General features: G+C 40.1%; 1 long non-coding RNA gene across 1 annotated transcript; it reads right to left on the bottom strand.

Annotated features, from left to right (window-relative positions):
• Positions 1 to 468: 468 nt before the first annotated feature.
• LOC145296977 (uncharacterized) lies at positions 469 to 9340 on the bottom strand. The gene is made up of 2 exons (XR_013870096.1): positions 9026 to 9340; positions 469 to 884 (listed from the first exon to the last, which is right to left on the bottom strand). It is a non-coding gene; the product is annotated as an uncharacterized LOC145296977 (long non-coding RNA).
• Between the last annotated feature and the right edge of the window lie 102 nt (positions 9341 to 9442).

Here is a 9442-nt window from a genome sequence, read left to right as displayed (position 1 = left end):
CAGACTGATTCACAAAACCCCTGGCGAGGACCCGCATGGAATGTGTAAAATTAAAATTATCAGGATGTAAAGTTTAAGTCTGGGTGTTAAGAGAGTATGCCTTAGTATCCTGAGTTATGTCCCTTTGGTTTTAGAACTCTCCCCTTAAGGAGTCATGTTTCTTTCTTTCCGGTGTTAACCTTCTTAAGATAAAGACGTTGTTAATCCGTCTCTGAGAGTGCACCTTCCTTTTTACTGATATCGACCAATTTTGAAAATTTATCCTCTTTCAAGCTAAATTCGATGTGAAACTAACAGCCTGCAAAAAAGAAGAAGAAAAGAATGAAATAAAAAGAGGGAGGGGGTAAAGAATAAAATAGAAAGGTCTTGTTTTAAAACGAAGAAAAGACTTTATTTACAATAAAGTTGAAAATTTTTCTCTTTGCAGGCATTAAATACAAAAACCAAGAACGCCAAAGTAACAAAATATAACACAAAAAAATGCTGGTTCTTTTATTGAAAATGTATCAACGAACGAATACAATATCAAAATACAAATAGGAGTACTTCCTAATAATAACTCAAATGCAATAATTTTAAGGAACGTACTCACAAAATGATGGCAGACAGTACATGTGTCTTTTTCTCAATTTTAAAGTCTTTTAAAATTACTCTCCTTCAAAATACGTGAAAACCGGAGCCATGTAAATAAAGTTTTCAGAAGTTCGCCTCATCGCGACCAGGTATTCTTTGCCGGGTTATACTTCTTTAAAGGAAAGACTCAGGAAATTTCACATCTGCGCCGGGCAATGAATTCAAGTCCAGTCTCCTCGCCGCTAGAATTCAAAAGACGCTGATTTTCGTGCTGGGACTAGTGACGTCATCATCATGGAGCTAGCATTACCCTTTTATTCAAATTAAAAGACACGAAATACATAAAATCAAAAATAAAAACCAGAATAAAAATATAATAAATGTATACAGGAGGATGCACAATTATTGGTACCAAAAAAATTCCAACACCGCCACATACATGTCTAACTTAACATGTTTTGTTTTTTAAACAGAAGTACTTTTATAAGAAAATGTGTATGCTTTTTATGAACCCCGTAAATTATTAGGTGAAAGTAGAGAAAAGTTTTTCACGGAAATTTACAAATTATTTTTTTGTCAACAGATGTTCAAAAAATAAACAGAAAAATACCCCCATTATCCAAGAAATAATTTAAAAAATTACATTTATTATTAAAAAAAAAAAATTGTCGATTTAGTGTTTCAACAGTTGAACAACGTTTGGCTTAATCCAGTTATTTCCGGTCGAGCCCTAACCATAATTGACGGAAAATGCAATGTTAAGTAAATATTAAATAACGTTATATTATTTAAATGAATTAAAAAAAAAAATTTTAAACAACGTTATAAAATTCAAACACAATTTAATACATATTAAATAACATTTTAAAATCAAATCAGAACGTAATAAATACTACATAACGTTATGTAAGTTAAAATGAATTTAATAAATATTAAACAGTAACGTTACAAAATCAAAACAGAATTAAATATATATTAAAGTAGTCTAAGTGCCCGGCGTTGCCCGGGTGTTTGGAGGGGTCTGTGTTGAGCAAAAAAAAAAAAAGTGGTAATATGCAGGCAGGCTTGAACCCGTACCGCGAAGGAGTGTTATGATACGAAACTAACACCAACTACATGCAAACCAACTTAGTACGAAACTAATAATAGCTTTACTCTCTATGTAATTATCCTGAATAAAACACACGTGTCCCGTTCCCTCTTAACCCGTCTTCGTTTGTGTTCTTCATCCTACGTATCACATCATGGTGGCAGGCGGTAAAACAACCACGAACAAAGATAGACCCCGTACACACTAAAAAGCCTGAACAAAACTCCGTACGGAAAAGAAAACAAAATACAATCAACACGAAAAAAAAAAAAAACTACGACAACGAACGTCAGTCAGCCATAACTGTCCCTTGCAACCAAACGCTTTTCTTCGTGGGCACAAACATTTACACTACTGATATTGAACAATATTTCAAATATCTACTGTCTACTGGATAGTTTTCTGTCGACGACAGAAATTTAAAAACTTTTTTATGTATCAGACTAAGCGTAATTTTTTACCCCGTCTAATACACGATACTACCACAAGAAAGCCACGTGCTTAGAAAAGTTAAACTACCTCAATAAAAAAATTAACAAAATGGCAACCCGTCTACCTGAAATACAATGGACTGACCCCGACCTTAGTGAAGCATTATCACGATTTAAACAAAAAATGACGTTATATTTAGAGGACGAGGACATAACGGACACAGTGAAGCAAGCCAGAAAAATCTGTCGTGGCATAGGTGACGAGGGTCTGAAACGGCTCAACGCCAGTGATTTGACAGACGAAGAAAAACGGTCACCACAAAAACTATGGCAGTTTTATGAAGCACAAATAAACACTAACATGCACTTCTGAATACACAGATTGCATTTAATGCAGTATAGACAAAAGCCTGACGAAAGTTTAGACGACTTTGTCACCAGAGACAGAACGCTTGCACTAAAGGGCGACTTCTCCGAAGAAGAGCTGCATGAGAGAATCATCGAGCTAATAATTGCCTCCACACCTTATGAAGCCTTCAGGAATGAACTATACAGCAAACCCAAAGGACACAGGATCGCTGACGTCCTCACCGAAGGCAGAAAATTCGAAGCCCTCACAGCCGGAAACGACCAACTTCAACAAATCTGCGAGTCACAAAAGAGAATATCCATAGCATACACGGGGGCAGGAAATGCAAGAACTGTGACACATGTCACAAACCACGGCAGTGCCCTGCATATCATGATGAATGCTCCGCTTGTGGGAACAATGGTCACTGGGTTAGATGCTGTAGGTCCATGAAACAGCACAGAGAGGGTAGACCTCCTAGTAGAGGCCACAAAAGGCAACCCCACCACCACCGGCATCATAGTCAGAAAAGAAACCAGAACGTGGAAGAAGAAACCAAAATGTGGACAACATAGACATTGATAGTGATAGTGACAACTATCACAAACACTTTTATACGATCACGATCAGTGACAAATGCATGGACAGCATCGGCAAGAAACCCAGGAATGAGACATACACAACCCTAACCGTCAAGCCTCCCCACATACCCAACTCACCACATACACTCCGGTTGAAGATTGACTCTGGCGCATCAGGGAACACTCTTCCAATGAGAACGTTCCGAAAAATGTACGGAACACACAAAGCCGCCCTAAACATACTACGACCATTACCACACATAAGACTCACATCTTATAGCAGCGATACAATCACCTGCGCAGGAACCATCAACATTCCATGCCGACACAAGAACTCCAAATGGATAAACGCCGTATTCTATGTGGTAGATGTTCCAAGACCAGCCGTTTTAGGCCTGCCTACAAGCGAACAGCTCAACCTCATCATGTTGACGCTATAAAGAAGGCAGCGACAGAACTTCCGCATACACCTGTCCGCGATGTCGTGCAACTTAAGGAAGCGTATCCAGAACAGTTCGACAGAATCGGAAATTTCAGCGGAACGGCTAAATTCCTGCTAAAAAAATGATGCAGAGCCATTCATTGACCCTCCTCGTAAATGCAGTATCCATCTCAAGGACAAAATCAAACAAGAAATTGAGAGATTGATAAAAGTGGATGTGCTAAGAAAAGTAGAGGAGCACACAGACTGGTGCTCCAGCCTGGCTTTTAGCACAAAAAAGGATGGATCTCTCAGGATATGCATCGACTTTCAGAAACTTAACTCCAGTTTGAAAAGGTGTCCGTACAAAATACACACGGTTGAAGAACTAAACCCGAAATTTGCGAAAGCAAAAGTATTCAGTAAGCTAGATGCCAAAGCAGGATGTTGGTCGATTCACCTGGATGAACAATCCCATCTACTGACAACCTGTAGAACACCATTTGGAAGGGTCTGTTGGAAATGATTACAATTTGGCCTAAATGTCTCGCAAGACATATTCCAAGCAAAGATGAACCAGATCCTTGAAGGTTTGGAAGGTGTAGCTAGCATAGCTGACGATGTGGCAGTATATGGAGAGGACGACGAGGAACATGATAGAAATTTGCGTAATCTAATGGAAAGAGCAGCTAAAACTGGTCTTGTGTTTAATAGTAAGAAATGTGCCATCAGAAAAAGCAGCATCACATTTTTCGGAAACATATACACACCCAACTGGCATCAAGCCAGACCCTACCAAAGTACATGACATCCAACAGATGCCACAGCCGCAAAGTAAGGACGAATTACAACGCTTCTTAGAAATGTTGAATTATCTTTCCCAATATATACCAAACTTTGCTGAGAAAGCACGCCCTCTGCGCAGTCTCCTGAGATCACAAACACCTTGGATATGAGATCCAGACCAGCAAAAATGCTATGATGATCTAAAACAAATGATCACCGCCGACGCCCTTTTAACCTACTATGACCAAACAAAACCAGTAACATTGGAAGTGGGTGCATCGCAGAAGGGTCTGGGGGTAGCACTTACACAGGCAGACAAGCCAATCGCATTCAGTACTAAAACGCTGACCGAATGCCAATCCAGATACAGCAACATCGAGCGCAGAATGCTCGCAATTGTGCACAGTATCCATCGTTATCATATGTACCTTTATTCAAGTACGTTCACCGTAGTGACCGACCACAAACCATTAGTCACTATATGTTCAAAGTCGCTATACTCAGCACCACCGCGTCTACAACATATGCTTTTAAAGATACAAGGCTACAATTTCCGGGTAGTCTACCGTCCAGGCAAAGACATGATCCTTGTAGACACACTTAGCCGACTGCCCAACCCAGAAAACAACAGTGTCGTCGAACTAGATGAAAGAATTGATGGCATAGACACGGAAGTCGATGATGGACACCTCACCATTGCAACTATCAATTTCTCAGCGAAGAAGAAGAACTCTAAACCTTCTGAAAGAGATCGTATTCCAGGGATGGCTAGAAACTCTCCGGGATGTCCCAACTGACATCAGAAAATGCTGGCCATTCCGTGAAGAACTAGCCCTCGAGAGAGGAATACTTTTCAAAGGAAGGCAGGTTCTGATCTCAGAATCTATGAGGAGTGACATCCTGTGCCAACTCCACGAGGCCCATCAGTACTTCATTACATCGTGGGGTATTAAACATATCACCAGCTCACCACGCTTCGCTAGAAGCAACGGATTTATTGAGATACATGTGCGACATGTCAAAGCAGTAATGAAAAAATGCCTTAAAGGCAAGGGTGACATACAACTACAAATTCCCTACTTGTTCAAGGAAAAGAAACCGTCTTGGAAGACCATTCAACTGAAGTTTCCTTCATGGAACATTTTTATTTTAAAAGAAAAAAAAATTAATACCAGCATTTATCCCGCGTAAGGAAAGCACGACACTCTGGACAGTCTGGAAATACAGACGTAAAAATTATTTTATATGTATCCATAAAGTCTACCAAAATGGCTTTATGGTTTTCATGAATCTCCTTTGAATTTGAATTTTATCTCAGCCTTCACAAAGGAAAAATATTTTACCTACTTTCTTCTATTTAAAGTCAAAGGGACTTCATTTGTTTGTGGTTCCTATTCGAGAAAACCCCCTTTTGTTAAAAGAAAGACTACTTAAAACAAGGACTTAAAAGAACTATTTTTTTGTATGTTCCTTTCTTTTTAGCTTTTCTAGTAAGAATTGTTGCTTTCTTGTATTTATTTTTGATTTGGTGTGTTTCTTTCAAGATTTTTTAAACCCTAATTTTAGAAAATAAAAGCAACCTTAACATTTTATTTTCTTTTGATAAAATTTGGATCATTTTAATCACATTTCGGGTCTGTATTTCATTTGCTCATTTCTTTAGTTTCCCATTTCCGAAAAACTTGCTTTAAATGTTTCTGTTTCCCCCCTCTCTCTCTCTCTCTCTCTCTCTCTCTCTCTCTCTCTCTCAATTTGTTACCATGGAAAACGCATTTAAACAACGTCCCCAAAATTATATCAGCTTGTCTACATTTGGACTTATAAAAAATTCTTTTTTAAATAAAAATCTTTAAAAATCTATATGATATACGTACCTGTCACCTGTAAGAAGTTCTGCAGAAATAAGCAGGCTCTTTATTTGACGGTTTGTCCGCCCACGGATTTGCTTGAACCAATCAGATGGCATGTTATAACTAACTGCCGAGGATGTTCCTGGCGCCCAAATTATCTTTTCAGGTACCCAGATTTCAAAAAGACGCCTCGAATTTACTGTGTCACTATGAGACGTTTTAATGCCCATATGTGGGTCGAAATATCATTTGCAAACACCAATGTCCTTATATCGGGCGAATTATTATATTTTGCCCGTTGTTGGGCTCTGTAAATCTATTGACTTTCTTCATTACTAATTAATGTCTGTTAAAGACGAAATTAAGGTCTACTCTTTGACCTGTCGTTTGTCTGCCATTGGATTGAATCAACAAAGGACTCCTCGAGGCACCACCGGACCTGTAGTATCCATCTTGGAAGATATCTCAACTCTTCAATCTGCGCAGTTCTTCGTCAGCAGAAGTTTTCTACCCAGCTTTTATCGAAGATGAACTCCAACAACAAGAATGTGTTTGTCAAAAAACAGACTAAGGGATATTGATCAGTGGGAAAGAGAACTAACCGCAAAATTTGGAGTACAATTGCATTATAAATATGTACCCTCAAATCTAAATCCAGCAGACTTTGTTACCAGAGGCTTATCTACTTCAAAATTAAAGGAAACCCTAAGTTACTGGATTAATGGACCTGTGTGGCTGAGGGATCAGGCAGTCCCCTGGCCGGAAAACGCCTTAAACTGTTTGAGTCCTGAAAATAAGAAGATGGTTACCTCTGTGTGCTGCTCCGTATCACCTAATCAGGAAGAGCCAGTCGTACAATTTGATAAATACTCTATGCTGTCGATGTTGATGAATGTTACAGCTCGTGTCTTTGAGTTTGTTTATAGGCTGAGAAAAAAGGACCTAAACCCAGTAAGGGCAGCCGGCCTACATTTACTCAGGGTGATGCAATGTCAGACATTTGCGGAGAAGCTGAAATTTCTACAGAATCCTGACAGAGGAGCCATTCCTCAGAGAGTGGGAAGTTTAGATCTCTTCTTAGATGAGGAGGGGCTAATGCGCTCCAAGGGCAGATTAAAAAGGAACGTTGTCTTTGAATTTGAAGTACATAACCCTGTAATCCTGGCTAAGGACCATGAATTGACTGCGCTGATTGTGCAGGATTGTCATCACCAATGCAGCCACTTAGGTACCCCCACCACATTGAATAAAGTGAGGATATCCGGGTTTTGGATACCTCAAGGGAGACAAGCGGTGAAGAAGGTTTTATCTCGATGCTCATTGTGTCGAAAGTTCAATGCAATACCCTTCTCGTACCCGAGAAGAACTGACTTGCCTAAGCACAGAGTCAATTTAATTAGACCCTTTCTTCGAACCGGTGTGGATTTCACTGAGCATTTGTGGGTGCAGAGAGATCTAGAAAGGACAAAGATGTACATTTTAGTTTTCACATGCTTGGAGATGCGAGCGGTGCACTTAGAATTAGTGGAGGATATGTCAGTCTATTCCTTCCTGACAGCATTTATACATTTTACTAATACGTATGGCATACCTTCCCACATTTATAGCGATAACGCTGAATCGTTTGTTGCGGGGTGCAGTGTGATTCATCAGGCATTCACATGTAGCGAATTTAAGGAGAGATTCAGGACATGTGAAATAACCCACCATAGGATTCCATCGCATTCTCCATGGTATGGTGGTATCTGGGAAAGGCTTATTAGAACAATAAAGTCTTGCCTGTACAAGCTGATCAGGCGAGCTACTTACAACTATACCGAGCTTTTCACTATACTTTCGGATGTTCAAAATGCAGTGAATGATAGACCACTGACCTACAGAAGTTCCTCCGACCAAGGGTCCGAAATTTTAACTCCAAATCACTTCCTACGCCCCATGCTTAATCCACGACTAATATTTAGGATAAACCAAGGAGATATTAACCAAGTTGAACCTCTGTCCTGGAAACACTTGGTAGAATCCCTTAGCTGCCAAGACGAAGCTTTGAAAAGATTCAGAAGAATCTGGCACCACTAAGCCTAAGAGAGCGAAACCAACCACAATCTGGAGCAACTTCAAACCTTGTGAACGAAGGAGAAGTGGTGTTGATCAGGGTTCCTAACTGGAGTCGACCATTTTGGACCTTGGGAAGGGTTACGCAGTGGTACCCAGGAGAGGATGGCTTGGTGAGATCTGCGCAGGTCAAGCGCAGGGATGGGTCACTGCAGGTGCAATCATTGAAAAACCTTTACCCACTGGAGTTAAAGGCCGAGGGAACCCTTCACATACAGGGTGACCGTGGCCAGGAAGAGCACACCTCCCTTGATACAGCATCTGAGGTTCACCCCGCAGGGGGAGAATATATTGAGAATTGCCCAGTTTGCAGTTTACCTGACGATGGGAGTCTCATGGTATGCTGTGACAGATGTGATGACTGGTTCCATTTTTCATGCATAGGCCTAAGTCAATTTCCCCCGGGAGAGGAAAATTGGTATTGCCCTATTTGCCTTCAAGAGAGCACTTCCACCGCAGAGGATTTGCCTCCCCCCCCCCAGCCTGGTTGGCACAGATTAGAAGCATCTGCGGTGGATGAGGAGCCGGATTGCATTTGCCCGGGATGCGGGAATCCGGATGATGGAACAGCAATGATTTGATTTGGTGTGATGGTTGTGGTTACTGGTTCCATTTTGATTGCGGAGGAATCCAACATCCCCCTGCTGAAGAGGACAGCTGGCATTGTTATAATTGCCAAACACAAGATTCAAATATATATATATATATATATATATATATATATATATATATATATATATATATATATATATATATATATATATATATATAAATTGTTCCTTTGATTTTTTTTTTTTCTGAAGACGGGAGAGTAAAGGAAATAATTACTCACCTCTGGGGAATTCCGGCAACAGAAAGTTGCTTGCTTCCTCGTGTTAGCTTTTATGAGGGCTTGGGCGCATAATATCACGTGCACGTGCACGTGACTTTTTCCTTTCGTGTGCAAAAGCATTGTTCGATTTAAGGCGACTTGTGACAGAGACAAGTACCTGTTTTTTGTGAGTAACGATCATCTAATACGAAATATCAACTAAGTGACCTTGTGGTCGCAACAGACGAATCTGTTGCAACGTCGTCAACAATCTTTCATGGACTGTATCCAGGGAATTCGCCACAGTACCGAGCTGAAATAACAAGGTACCGTGAAACTTGAATTAACCCTGAAAATAAAAACTATTTTAAAATACCGCGGTACCAAAAATACATAGGCACGATTGTTTTGGGGGTTTTTGGGGGTTTTTTTTTTTTT

This window comes from Euprymna scolopes, chromosome 17, assembly GCF_053919585.1.
Source record: "Euprymna scolopes isolate OS-2025 chromosome 17, ASM5391958v1, whole genome shotgun sequence".
Taxonomy (NCBI): Eukaryota; Metazoa; Mollusca; class Cephalopoda; order Sepiida; family Sepiolidae; genus Euprymna; species Euprymna scolopes.
This window is presented reverse-complemented; position numbering and strand designations above follow the sequence as displayed.